The sequence below is a fragment of the Chiloscyllium plagiosum genome, unplaced genomic scaffold, assembly GCF_037043375.1.
Source record: "Chiloscyllium plagiosum isolate Xiang-an unplaced genomic scaffold, Cpla_swu_hap1 HiC_scaffold_19, whole genome shotgun sequence".
NCBI classification, from domain to species: Eukaryota; Metazoa; Chordata; class Chondrichthyes; order Orectolobiformes; family Hemiscylliidae; genus Chiloscyllium; species Chiloscyllium plagiosum.
This window is the reverse complement of record NW_028270157.1, coordinates 48,272,999-48,287,235: the sequence shown is the minus strand read 5'-3', so window position 1 is coordinate 48,287,235 and position 14,237 is coordinate 48,272,999. Positions and strand designations below refer to the sequence as shown.

The 14,237-nt window shown below is 42.0% G+C and overlaps 2 protein-coding genes across 10 annotated transcripts in view; one reads left to right on the top strand and one right to left on the bottom strand.

Moving 5' to 3' along the window:
- Positions 1-14,237, bottom strand: part of LOC122559589 (voltage-dependent calcium channel subunit alpha-2/delta-4-like) — a 549,452-nt gene that overhangs the window by 167,679 nt on the left and 367,536 nt on the right. The gene's annotated exons all lie outside the window — the stretch shown is intronic.
- The window catches only part of LOC122559591 (leucine rich repeat transmembrane protein 2a), a 97,155-nt gene continuing 88,542 nt past the window's right edge, over positions 5,625-14,237 (top strand). Inside the window, exon 1 of the mRNA XM_043709343.2 lies at positions 5,625-6,029. The gene's annotated coding sequence lies outside the window, so the exon portion shown is untranslated. The remainder of the gene's footprint in view (positions 6,030-14,237) is intronic.

Genomic DNA, 14,237 nt, shown 5'->3' with positions numbered 1-14,237 from the left:
TAATGTTGATCTCTCTTATATGCCCTGCGTAATGTTACCTGTTTGCCTCCATCTACATCTTTTGTTCTGTACATCCTCACTTATTATGATCTGCATGTACTGCTTGTAAACAAAGCTTTTCACTGTACTTCAGTACAAGTGAAAGTAAATAAACAAATAAATCATTTATAGCCCACACTCTGGGCATGAAGCTCTGCCCCATTTATAGCCCACACTCTGGGCATCAGGCTGTCTCCCACTTAAAGCCCACACTGGGAGTATCAGGTTCACCATTTTTCAGTCTGTGTTATGGGCAAATGTTTCAGCCTATGCTCTGTGTCAGGATGTGCCCTTTCCAAGATGTGCTCCAGGCATTAGTTATACCCCTACCTTGCCAAGAACATCACTTTGATGATCAAGCCACAATGTCTCCTCACCTACACTGTGCAAAATCAACTGACTTGGTGCCAAAGCCAAACGTGAGCCCATAAGATCATTTAATATTGGAGCAGAAGTAGAACATGTGGCCAATTGAGTTCATTTTGCTATTCAATGAAATCGTGGCTGATCTGATAATCCTAAAGTCCACTCTCCTGCCTTATTTCCATAAACCTTCATTCCCTTATTCTACATAAATCGGTCTCTCACAGCATTGAAGATACTTAACAATTCAGCCTTGACAGCCATCTGTGATAAAGAATTCCTCAGATTCTCCACCAGCTGAGTGCAAAAAACCTTCTTCCCCATCTCTGTCTTAGATGGGCAACTCCTCACTCTGACCGTATGCCCTTTGGACCTAGACTACCTCTTAATAGGAAACAATCTTTCTGCTTCTAAGCTGTCATACCTATTAAGAATTCTACATGTTTCAATAAGGTCTCTTTCCTTCTTGTAAACTTCATTGCATATGAGTCCAACCTACCCAACCTCTCCTCATACGAAGATCCCTTCATACCCAGAATCAACTCAGTGAATCTTTTCTGGACTGCTTCTAAAGTTAGGATACCTTTCCTCCCGCCTCAGGCGATTGACTATGTGGAGTTTGCACGTTCTCCCCGTGTCTGCGTGGGTTTCCTCCGAGTGCTCCGGTTTCCTCCCACAGCCCAGATATGTGCAGGTCAGGTGAATTGGCCATGCTAAATTGCTCGTAGTGTTAGGTAAGGGGTAAATGTAGGGGTATGGGTGGGTTGCGCTTCGGCGGGTCGGTGTGGACTTGTTGGGCCGAAGGGCCTGTTTCCACACAGTAATATAATGTAGATAAGGGGACCAAAACTGTTTGCAGTATTCTAGCTATGTTCTGATGAGTGTCTCGTTCCAAGGATTATTGGAAGATTATTACCAATGTATCAATTATCTCTGTAGCTATTTCTTTTAAAATCCTAGGATGTAATCCATTCGGACCAGGAGATCTATTGGCCTTTAGCTTCATTAGTTTCCCTAGAATTTCTTCCCCAGTGATCGGTATTCTGTTTATTTCCTCACCTTTAGCACATTGATTGCTCATTAGTTTTGGAATGCTATTGTATTAGTATTCTCTGTAGCAAAAACTGATGCTGAATATATATTCAACTCCTCTGCCATTTCCTGGTTCTCCATTATTTTTTCTCCAGCCTTGTTCTCTGAGTGGCTGATATTGACTGTTTCCTCTGTCTTCCATTTTATACATTTAAAGAAGCTTTCACTATCTGTTTTAATATTACTTGCTAGTTTGCCCTTGTATTTATTTTGTCCCTCTTTATTATTTTTGGTCATCTCTTGTTGCATTTTTTTTCCCAATCCTCTGATTTACCACTCATTTTTGCCACATTTTATTACTTTTCTTTCAATTTGATACTGGCCTTAGGTTCCCCGGTTTACTCTGGTCAGGTTATCCACACTGGTATGTGCTTTTGTTATGAGTCAAGTGCTTTATTAAACAAAAATGTGTCATTATTCATCAATGACCTTTTCTGATAAACTCCTTTCTCCCACTTCACTTTAGCCAACTTTGCTCTCATGCTCATGTAATTACCATTATTTGAGTTTAGCACTGTTGTTTCCGACTCAAAGTTCTCATTCTCAAATTGAATGCTACACTCTAACATGCTCTGGTCACTGATCCCTTGGGAATGTTTTATTCTGAGACAATATGTCAAACCTACCTCATTGCACAAAACCAGATCCAAATTAGGCTGATTCCTGATTTAATTGATAGCAGAATGTTCTTGGAAACTATGTTGAATGCATGCTATGAATTATTTCTTGTGGATATCTACGTCAATTTGATTTTCTCAACGTACATGAAGATTAAAGTCACCCATAATTAATGTGCTGAGACACCAATGCCCCACTCACCACTTTGTTCATGAGAGAGAAAAGATCAGAAGGATGTTAAGAAGATGAGAAGAGAAAGTGTGGGAAGATACACATGGTACATTAATAATCATGTATTTTTGTGTTGTATATTCTATGTAAATTAATGGATATGTAAATTATTTGTGGAGCACAAAGAGGAGATTTGACCAATCACTATGACAGTACGTTAGACACCCAAAATATATTCAGGCCATTTTAAATTTTAATTCCAAAGTGTGCTGATTTTAAGGGAAAATGCCATTGGAAAATCTGTGGATTTAAATTCAGTGACTGTCTGGTAAAGTGCGGTGTGAAGCATTTGTGATATTGCATATATGATACCTCAACCCGTCAAAGAAACCTCTAACAGATTCTACTGCGAGGTCTAATGAATACAAAGATAATGAAGGGCTGATGCTCTTTAGCTCAACAGCAAGCCATCCAACTGGACTTTATGTCTCAAACTGTAGATACATTTTGAGATTTTCCCTTGGGTTAAGAGAAAAGTTTAATCTTTACTGGAGTAGACTTGTGGGATTGAATGCATATATATGTAAGCAGGCTAGGTTCAAGTATTCACGAATGTCACAGTCAACTATTTCCAAGTTACCCTATGTTGGTCAACAAGTCCTTCTCTAACTCCAAGTGCTGGAAACCAGTTATTAAAAAAAATTGAATCAAGCCAAAGGAACTTCAATCAGCCTATAAAACCACAAATCTCAAACACTCTACAAAATTAAGGATTATGAAACTGACTGTTCATCTATCAACACCAATGCTATCACTAACCTCCAAATCAATAGCCATAATGTTCAAATATATATGCTCTTCACAAATAATTGAGACACTGATCCAGATTTTTTTTAAAAAACATTTAAGTCTTTGGACTCACCTCATTTCCAGTCTATGTGAATGTATGTTCCACTATTAGCTTTTCTCATGTTCAGCAATTAATAATCTCACTGTTAGTTAATTCAAGAAAGCCTAGTTAAATTGGCTCCTTTTAAAATATAAATTTATTTGGGCTGGTAGCAAGGTATCCATGAAGAAGAGGATCCTTCTTAATTTGAACTCATTGCAATCAACTGAGGGAGGGTGGGTGGATGAATAAAGAAGGGGAGCCACTCCATCCCTCCTCACCTGGGAGTTTAACAATTTAGAGTATCCTGCATGGAATAATAGCAAATTGGGGAACATCACCGAGTTTCTGGTTGTAACACAATCGTGTCTGCACTGGCTCTTTGATTATTTATTTCACTTAGTGCCATTCTCCCCAAAACCTTACTCATTGTTTCTTTTAAAAAAAAGTCTAATATCCCCTTGGAAATGTCAGTAGAATCTGCCTCCACTGCACTCGAAGGCAGTGGATTCCAGTTCTTAACCACTCAATCCTTTCACAAGTGGGAACAGTTTCTCTGTATCTAGTCTATCTATTATGATTTTGAATCTCTCAATCTCCTCTCAGCCTTCTCTTATCCAAGGAAAACAATCCCAGTCTTCTCCATTCTATCATAGCTATACCCTGGAACTATTCTTATGAACCTCTTCTTCACCCTCTCCAATGCCTTTATATCTTGTCTCGAGTGTAGTGCTCAGAACCTCACACAATATTCCAGCTGAGGTTAAACTGGTTCTGTATATTTAAACATTTCCACCTTGCTCTTGCACTCTATGCTCCATGAATAAAGGGTAGTGTATTGTATGCTTTGTAAACCACTCACTCAACACCTGCCACCATCAAAGATTTATGTACAAATAAAGTGGGATTCCATAAATCTTTACATTTTATATAGTCTCTCCATGCTCTTCGTAATACCATGAATCACTTCAAATTTCTACCAATTGTACTTCACCTATCCACCTAATCCACCAGCTTATCTCTGTCCTTTGACATTCTCCATATCCTCTTTATAGTTAACAATGACTCCATATTTAGTATCATATGCAAATTTCAAAATTACATCTTGTACATTAGTGGGTGGCACAGTGGCACAGTGGTTAGCACTGCTGCCTCACAGCGCCTGAGACCTGGGTTCAATTTCCGCATCAGGCAACTGTCTGTGTGGAGTTTGCACATTCTCCCTGTGTCTGCGTGGGTTTTCTCCGGGTGCTCCGGTTTCCTCCCACAGTCCAAAACTGTGCAGGTTAGGTGAATTGGCCATGCTAAATTGCCCATATGGGTAAAGGGTCTGGGTGGGTTGCTCTTCAGAGGGTCAGTGTGGGCTTGTTGGGCCGAAGGGCCTGTTTCCACATTGTAAGTAATCTAACTAAGAAAATCTAATTAAGAATCTAATCAATGTTTAGGTCATTAATATATATGGGGAGAGAGACAAGGGGTCCAAAACTAACCCTCTGGAAACTCCTCTACAAACCTTTCTCCAGTTTGAGAAACACTCCTTGATCATTACTCTCTCTATTTAATGTCACTCACTAAATTTTTAATATCTATTGCTATTGCCCCTTTTATTCCATGAGCTATAACTTTGCTTAAATGTCTGTTCTGTGACTCTAACATCAGTTATGTGATCTAAGAATATTTTTTGAAGTGCACAGGTTCTGTGAAATAAAATATGAAAATATTGATCAAAATTGTGTCAGATAATTGTTATATTTTGAAACTATAACCAATGTTGGGCAGAAATTTAAAAAGATTTCTTCCATCAGCAAATGAATAGAATACAGGAGCAGTCCCAAGGTCATCTGTGATCATTAATGTAAGGTTAAAAATAAATCTTAAACAGATTTTACTCCTGCTGGAATTTGGAAGTAAAAGAATTATAACTTCAATTGCTCTAAAAAATGTGATGTTTTTTGTTATCCAGTTCATGTTCTGACCTATGGCTGTAGCAGCTGCTCCTCACCATTAAGTTGAATTATGGTCAGGGTAATTGCTTGCTTCTGTGCAGGGTACTGAGGTCTCATGTTGGAATCACAAGCATTAACGTTTTGTTTCACATTGACCCTCACCACTTCCAAAGAACTTCCCACAGGCCATTTAATAATCATTGCTCTTCTAACATTAATTTTGCTCACTTAATAGAGTATTTAAAGACCTTAAATTGTCAGATGCAAATTGGACTGCACTAGAAATATAGACTGTACAAATGACAATCTAAGTAGGCCATGCATGGAGCTGATATTCCCCTGGGGTGACATTTGTCAGCCTGAGCTTGGCAGTCAGGAGGACAGCAGTAAAGATCCTGTTGGAAAGCGGATTCCTGAATTCATCTGTTGGTATAGTCGAGTTAAGAAAAGGTGTCAGCTAGATGAAAATTCAATCGTGGTCAGAACCTTCTAATCTTTTGTAAAAGGGTGGTTGAGGTGTAATATTTAACACAGAATTGTGATGGCAAAAGGAAGAAACAATAGCAGAATATCAAATTTAATTTGTAAAAAGGGTATTCCACTGAATTATACAAATTTTAAAGCTTGCATCACTATAGCTTTAATGTAAGCGATATCAATGTAGCACACGGAACTAGTGTCAGAGCCGAGAATGTCAGATTCAACCTCACTGCAGCTTTGTAACACATTAGACTGTGGGGAATGAAAGATAAGCGCACTTAAAATGTGAAAGTGGTAGGTTGTATCTCCCCAGGTTATTTTATTTGCAATTCTTTGGTATATTTAGCAGCATCTTCCTTCGGCTCAGCAACACAATCAGGAAGAAAAGCTGGGTTTGAGATTTAGGATGAGAGATGGGAGTATGTGAAAAGGTAAGGCAATGCATTCATTTATTAACTTATAGGACATGTACATTGTGTATTTATTCAGATTTAAATAACACATCAAATATCAAAGTAAATCTAAAGTCTAATAAAGAATGACCAAAATGAAAAATGTAGAAATATTTGAAAGGTGTGAGAGGGGAACACTTTAATCAATTATAATCTAATTTAAATACAGGCTTATAATGGAGAGGGTTTGGGAAGGTGGGGGAGGGGAGATGTCATTTTTAACATTTTTCAGCAGTCTGGAGTGAGGAATCCTACATTCTGCATGTGCAGTAAATGATCTGAACAGTCTGTGCTTGATGTCTTAATGTAAAGCAGTAATAACAGGTGTCTTCATTTCCTCAGGAGGCATGCCATATTGATATTGTTGCTCACAGGGGTCAAGTATTGTTTAAATATTGTATTTACAGTGCATTTCAACTATCTCCTGGCATCAAAGTCATATGAGGAAATAAGCTTCACAGAATTCAAAGGAAGACTGATTTGCAATGGCTCTGTATCTCTATCCAAATGAAACACATAGATAGGAAATATTCACGTGTTCTAAGTATTCCCTCTCCTTTTTAAAAGTGGATTGTGTAGAGATGGCAAAATTCCAAGTATGCAACCTGTGGCATATGAATTAGCCTAATATGGCATTACAGCCATGAAGGAGTGCGACAGTGTTTGAGGTTTCATTCTTTTAGCAAAGCCCCATTTTCCTATTCTCCGATTCAAGTATCCATGAAGTGACCAGTGCACTGTTTATAGCAGGCAGGGAAATCTAATGCTGGATCAGTGGTGCTGGAAGAGCACAGCAATTCAGGCAGCATCCAACGAGCAGCGAAATCGACGTTTCTGGCAAAAGCCCTTCATCAGCAATAAAGCCTGAAGCGTGGAGAGATAAGCTAGGGGAGGGTGGGGGTGGGGAGAGAATAGCATAGAGTACAATGGGTGAATGGGGGAGGAGATGAAGGTAATAGGTCAGGGAGGAGAGGGAAGAGTGGATAGGTGGAAAAGGAGCTAGGCAGGTCAGACAAGTATGGACAAGTCAAGGGGACAGTGTGGAGCTGGAAGTTTGAAACTAGGATGAGGTGGGGGAAGGGGAAATGAGGAAGCTGGTGAAGTCCACTTTGATGCCCTGGAGTTGAAGTGTTCCGAGGCGGAAGATGAGGCGTTCTTCCTCCAGGCGTCTGGTGGTGAGGGAGCAGCAATGAAGGAGGCCCAGGACCTCCATGTCCTCATCAGAGTGGGAGGGGGAGTTGAAATGTTGGGCCACGGGGCGGTTTGGTTGATTGGTGCGGGTGTCTCGGAGATGTTCCCTAAAGCGCTCTGCTAGGAGGCGCCCAGTCTGCCCAATGTAGAGGAGACCGCATCGGGAGCAACGGCACGGTGGCACAGTGGTTAGCACTGCTGCCTCACAGCGCCTGAGACCCAGGTTCAATTCCCGCCTCAGGCGACTGACTGTGTGGAGTTTGCACGTTCTCCCCGTGTCTGCGTGGGTTTCCTCCGGGTGCTCCGGTTTCCTCCCACAGTCCAAAAATGTGCAGGTCAGGTGAATTGGCCATGCTAAATTGCCCGTAGTGTTAGGTAAGGGGTAAATGTAGGGGTATGGGTGGGTTGCGCTTCAGCGGGTCGGTGTGGACTTGTTGGGCCGAAGGGCCTGTTTCCATACTGTAATCGAATCTAATCTAATCTAAATGATATTGGTGGATGTGCAGGTAAAGCTTTGGTGGATGTGGAAGGCTCCTTTACGGCCTTGGATAGAGGTGAGGGAGGAGGTGTGGGCACAGGTTTTACAGTTCCTGCGGCGGCAGGGGAAAGTGCCAGGATGGGAGGGTGGGTCGGAGGGGGGGGGCGTGGACCTGACCAGGTAGTCATGGAGGGAACGTTCTTTGTGGAAGGCGGAAAGGGGTGGGGAGGGAAATATATCCCTGGTGGTGGGGTCTTTTTGGAGGTGGCGGAAATGTCGGCGGATGATTTGGTTTATGCGGAGGTTTGTAGGGTGAAAGGTGAGCACCAGGGGCGTTCTGTCCTTGTTACGTTTGGAGGGGTGGGGTCTGAGGGCGGAGGTGCGGGATGTGGACGAGATGCGTTGGAGGGCATCTTTAACCACGTGGGAAAGGAAATTGCGGTCTCTAAAGAAGGAGGCCATCTGGTGTGTTCTATGGTGGAACTGGTCCTCCTGGGAGCAGATACGGCAGAGGCGGAGGAATTGGGAATACGGGATGGCATTTTTGCAAGAGATAGGATGGGAAGAGGTGTAAGCCAGGTAGCTGTGGGAGTCGGTGGGTTTGTAAAAAATGTCAGTGTCAAGTCGGTCGTCACTAATGGAGATGGAGAGGTCCAGGAAGGGGAGGGAGGTGTCAGAGGTGGACCAGGTAAATTTAAGGTCAGGGTGGAATGTGTTGGTGAAGTTGATGAATTGCTCAACCTCCTCGCGGGAGCACGAGGTGGCGCCAATGCAGTCATCAATGTAGCGGAGGAAGAGGTGGGGAGTGGTGCCGGTGTAATTACAGAAGATCAACTGTTCTACGTAGCCAACAAAGAGACAGGCATAGCTGGGGCCCATACGTGTGCCCATGGCTACCCCTTTGGTCTGGAGGAAGTGGGAGGATTCAAAGGAGAAATTATTAAGCGTGAGGACCAGTTCGGCCAAACGAATGAGAGTGTCGGTGGAACGGTACTGTTGGGGACGTCTGGAGAGGAAAGAACGGAGGGCTTGGAGGACCTGGTCATGGCGGACCCCCGAAACAGATTCCCTGGTCATTCATATTGTGTTTGTCAGAATTTCCATACTAAAAATGAGTCATCCTTTATTCTTATACATCCACCTTCATCCAACATATCTACAGGCACAAGAGGGTGCCAGCAATTAATGATTAACATCACAAACTTAATATAGATCAGAAATCAAGCTTGGGATCTTTGTGGTTCTGTACAATTTCAGGTGATGCATTGATACTGAAACATCACAAGTGAGTCTTGAGTGAAGTTTGGGAAGCATGAGGAAAGCTCAGCAATGTATACAAGCCAACCAAAGAGATATTATCCCATCTGTGTTCCAAAGCATGACATCCAAACACACATGAGGACATTATTGTCTTGGTTTGAAGTGTAATCTGTTGTATATGAACAGCAGGCAGAGAGTTAATAATTTGTGCTATCTGCTGAATCCCTTTCTCTCTGATCACTAATGCCAAATGAATGCTGCATTAGCAGCTATGATCCACACAATGTGAGAGCATGGTCACTGACAGCAACAGTACTGTAATACTCCCATCTGTCACATCATTGCTTTATATTCATTCTTTAGAACAAAGGAGGATTATATGATTATTTTTATTAGGAGACTCAACAAAACATCATTGGCTTGATTGTTTCATCACATATCACTGTGTCAACCTAGCAACAGACAAGTGACTCTCAAAGTTTGGGCAATGTGTTGCTGGGAGATCCTGGCTCAAAGATTAGGAACATGTGAGAGTTATTCGAATATGTGTGATCAGTCAGAGTGATGTAATTTCACTCTAAGTTAAACCATTGGCCAAGTATGTGCAATTTCTAGTGCCAGATATTTCAGGTTTTCAGTTTATTTGTTAAAGCTGATATAGACAATAGCAGCACTCTAAAATGCTGTAACATGGCAGCACAATTTAGAAGGGAAAGAGGATTCTATATTCACCAGAGCTACTGTTGAGTCATTTTGTTTGAATTGATTCATGCCCCAGGTTTCAATTAAGGACAGTGATTCCCTCTCTAAAAGAAAGTAGCAGATTGCTCATACAATATAACATGTAAATTATACTGTAAATCCTTCAACTCATTAACTTATGACAAGTATGTTCTTAGTTTTCAATACAACAGCTTTTCTGCAAGGGTACCCTAAACTCCTGATGTAAATTAGATGGAAGATGAGTAAAACTTCAGATATTTAAGTAAATAGCCAGTATCAGCCATTGGCATGGTAGAATACATATTGGAAAATTATAGTTTATAACTGCAGTGCTTGTAACGAGGTGGACCTCACAGAATATGAGTTCTCTGATTGGGACTGTTAACTTGGTCCAATCAGGGAGCCCTGGCTGACAGATATAAAGAGGAGTATCAGAGGTTGTGTTCTCTCTAAGAGCTGGCTCTGAGGAAGCTGGATTAGTGTCAAGAATTCTCCACATGTAAATAAGGGGTGATTTAGTGACAGGATATTGGCCTCTGTGGAGTTATTCCAGTGGCGATGATAAAAAAGCATGCTCCTTGAAGAAATTCACTCTCAATGGTCATCTTTGAGTTGGGGCAAGCGTTTCTGGCATCATACTGATATTTGGGAAGCTTGACCCATTTGATCCTGCTGTCAAAGACTGGGCCCAGTACATGGAAAGAATATGGTATTTTCTGTCCGGGCAATGATATCCGGGCACATGAAAAGTAATGATTAAGGCTCCCGACAGCTTGTGGACTCACAGTTGTTTCAGTTATTAGGAGCCTAATTTTCCCTTAAGCACCAGATACTAAAAACTTTCAAGAGTTGATGGACTTAGTTATAGAGTCTGTTGATGGATTTGATTAAGGAATACTACAATCCCAACCCTTCTCTAATTCTGAGATGCTATCAGTTTTACTCGGCAATTCTAGAACTAGGGGAGTCTGCAGGGATTTTTGACGAGGTTAAGATGACTGGCAGAGGCATGTGACTTTGGTTTAACCCTTAATGAGATGTTCAGCGACCATTTGGTATGTGGGATTAATGATGTAACCATGCAAAAGTGGCTACTAGTTAAAACCAAACTGGACTTCAAACAGGCACTACAACTGGCATTTTCATTGGAAAATATGGCAAATGGAGCATATGAATTGCAGGGTATTCTGTTGGAAGTGGACACCCTCACCGGTCTGAATGAGCTTAGGGAACACCACTTGAGTGAAGGCAATTGCATAGCCTCACTTAGGACACATCTAGGTCAGCCCACAGCAAAACAAAGCCAACACCCCCGGCTAAACAGTTAAAACTTTCTGAAGGGTTTGGACTGGCAAGCCATTATAGTTGCTGCCGGTATGCAGATTCAAGACACAACAGAATCCCACAAACTCTAAATTGAGTAAGAGAATACATAAGCCAGTATCCAGTGGAGTGCACACCCTGGAAAGTCCACCTACTTCTGGTTTGGAACAGTTAAATCAGAACGAAACAAAATAAACATCTGGTTAAATGTGCACCCGGTTTTAATGGAGGTTGATACTGGCACAGCAATTTCAGTGATTCCAAAACCAGTTTGAATAAAATTTGTTCTGGGCTCCAACCCTTCAGTTTACATAAGACCTCGACTAGACTGAGAACCCACAGGGGAACCTTTACAGATTAAGGGTACAACTTCAGTTCTGGTCTCTTATGAGAAGCAGCTGGTTCAGATATCACTGACTGTAGCAAAAGGCTTGGGCCCAAGCTTGGGACAAGATTGGCTCAACATTTTTCAATGAGAAAATGGTTGTCTAAGTGAAGTCCGAGTTAAATATTTGTAAGATTTTCAGGAAGGTCGAGCCAAGGCCACCTTGCATATTGACCAGGAAGCAAATCCATGATTCTACTAGGCCCACCCAGTGCCATTTGCCTTGCGGGCAAAACTAGAGGGAGAAATCAGAAGATTGGAAATCATCAAACCTGTCTAGTTTGCGGAATGAGCAGGACCAGTCATTTCGATTGTGAAGCCTAATGGGTTGGTTTGCCTTTGTGGGATTTTAAACTAATGATAAATCACCTTTTGCAACTGGATAAGTACCCAGTCTCTTGCATGGAGGATTTATAAGCAAAGCTAACAGAGGAGCTGTCCTTCATGAAGCTGGACATGAGCCAAGCATGCTTGCAATTGCAGATAGATAAGGATTCCCAGAAGTATGCTATAACTAATACCCATAAGGATTTGTACCAACATATGAGACTGTCATTTGGGGTACCATCAGTCTGTGCCACTTTTCAGCAGACAGTGGAGAACATTTTACAAGAACATCTACCCCAGGTTGCCATTTACCTAGATGACATACTAATAACAGGGAAGACCAATAAGGAGCACTTAGAAAACTTGGACATAGTCCTTAGCTGTTTCTCCCAGGGGGATTTATATCTTAGAAGGAAAAAATCTGTGTGCCAGACACTCCAAGTGACTTATTTAGGTTATGAGTCAACAATACCAGGTTACACCCATTGGAAGATAAAGTGAGGGTAATCAAAGATGTCCTGGCTCCCACGTCTGTATCGGACCGTAGGTCTTTCATTGGGTTCGTGAATTATTACTGGAAGTTCATACACATCCTGGCCTCCATCCTGGCATCAACACTTAAAAAAGTGTCAGCCTTGGAAATGGTCACATAGCCAAGTCGTAGCTTTCAGGGAAATGAAGAAACAGCTATCATCCTTTAAGGTGTTGGCACACTATGATCCCAGGCAAGATCTGGCATTGACATGCGATGCCTCCCTATACAGCATCGGGGTAGTATTAGCTCATAGGAAGGTCAAAGGAGAGGAATGCCCAATAACATATGCATCCAGGACTTCGGCTAATGCAGAGTATAAATATCCCCAGATAGAGAAGAAAGGTTTGGCGTTCGTTTGGAGTCTGGAAGTTCCACCAATACCTTTACGGATGTAAATTTGTAATAATAACTGACCACACATCCCTGCTAGGTCTACTTAAAGAGGACAACACAGTGACACCCATTACTTCAGGCCAAATTCAGCAGTGAGCTCTAATACGTGTATATAATTACAAGTTGGAACAGTGTCTGGAAGACGAAGTAGCAAAGCCGGATGCATTGAGCCAGCTCCCACTGGCAGATACACCACCACATGGTACTGCCACTGGAACAGTCCGTAATGGTTTTAAATTTTCTGGACACACTTCCAGTCACAGCTGACAACATCAGATTATGGACACAGAAAGATCTGGTCCTGGCAAAGCTGAAACAGCCGATGGTGATTGGAAAAGCCAAAGGGCTGTTACAACCAGCGTTGAAACCTTTTAGGACCTGGACAGACCAGATCACAATAGAGGAAGGTATAATATTACGGACAGTGATTGTCTCAAGCAAAGGTTCCCATCAGATACTGGCTGAACTCCACCATGTTCATTCTAGGGTTTTCAAAAATGAAGATATTGGGAACATATCATGGGTGGTGCCCAGGATCGGATGCAGATGTTGTCGCATTGGTAGGACAGTGCCCAGCGTGCCTACAAGGTCAAACATTATCACCAGCATCTCCCTCACATTCATGGGAATGGCTGGGTAAATCATGGACTCGGTTTCACATTGACATTACAAGTCCTTTCATGAACACAGTGTTCTTAGTCCTTGGGGACCATCCAAAAAACTGGATGTGCATAAAGTTTATTCATCAAACATGGGGATGATGATAGAAAAACTCTGAACATCTTTTGTAATGCATGGACTCTTAGAAGTGTTGGTCAGAGATAACGTTCCAGCAAGGATTTTGAATATTTCCTAAAGTCCTTTGGTATTTGTTAAAAAGGACAGCTCCATACCATCCATCATCCAATGGTCTGGCAGATAGAGCAGTACAAACTTCAAAAGCAGGCTTAACGAGACAGCCTTCAGCTTCACTAGATACCAAACTGTCCCATTCTTATTTGATCATGGGACCACCCTCATGCAACTCCAGCAGAGTTACTAATGGAGACAAGGCCCTACACTAAGTTAAACCTGATCTTCTTAGACCTGAGGGAGAGATGAAATGGCATCAGGTGTGCCACATGAGTTTGGCTAAGCAAGACAGAGAGTTTACTTCAGGGGATGAAGTTTGGTATAGGAATCACTGGAATGGCCCTGCATGGGTTAAAGGCATGGTCAACACAAGATCAAGTCCAATGATATATAAAGTTCGGCTGAGTGTGACAGTCCTGGATGAGTGCGTGCACCACATGAAAGTTGCAAAGTCACAAATGAGACGGGAACAAAACATGCCCAGTGCCTTTACTGTCTTTCCGACTGTTCCGGAACCTGGGGGTTCTCCCTCTCTGTTAAGTATTTCAGATACTTTGGAATCTGAGGTGTTCATAGCAGATGTTGCCACTTCAACCCCTTTGCTGCCTGAAGAAGAGAATAAATTTCTTATGAGACGATCGGAGGTGAGTTACTGTGTGCTACATGCTGCCCTTACCAGAGGCAGAGTTAGAGGAACCTGACCCGGTGCTAAAACACCTC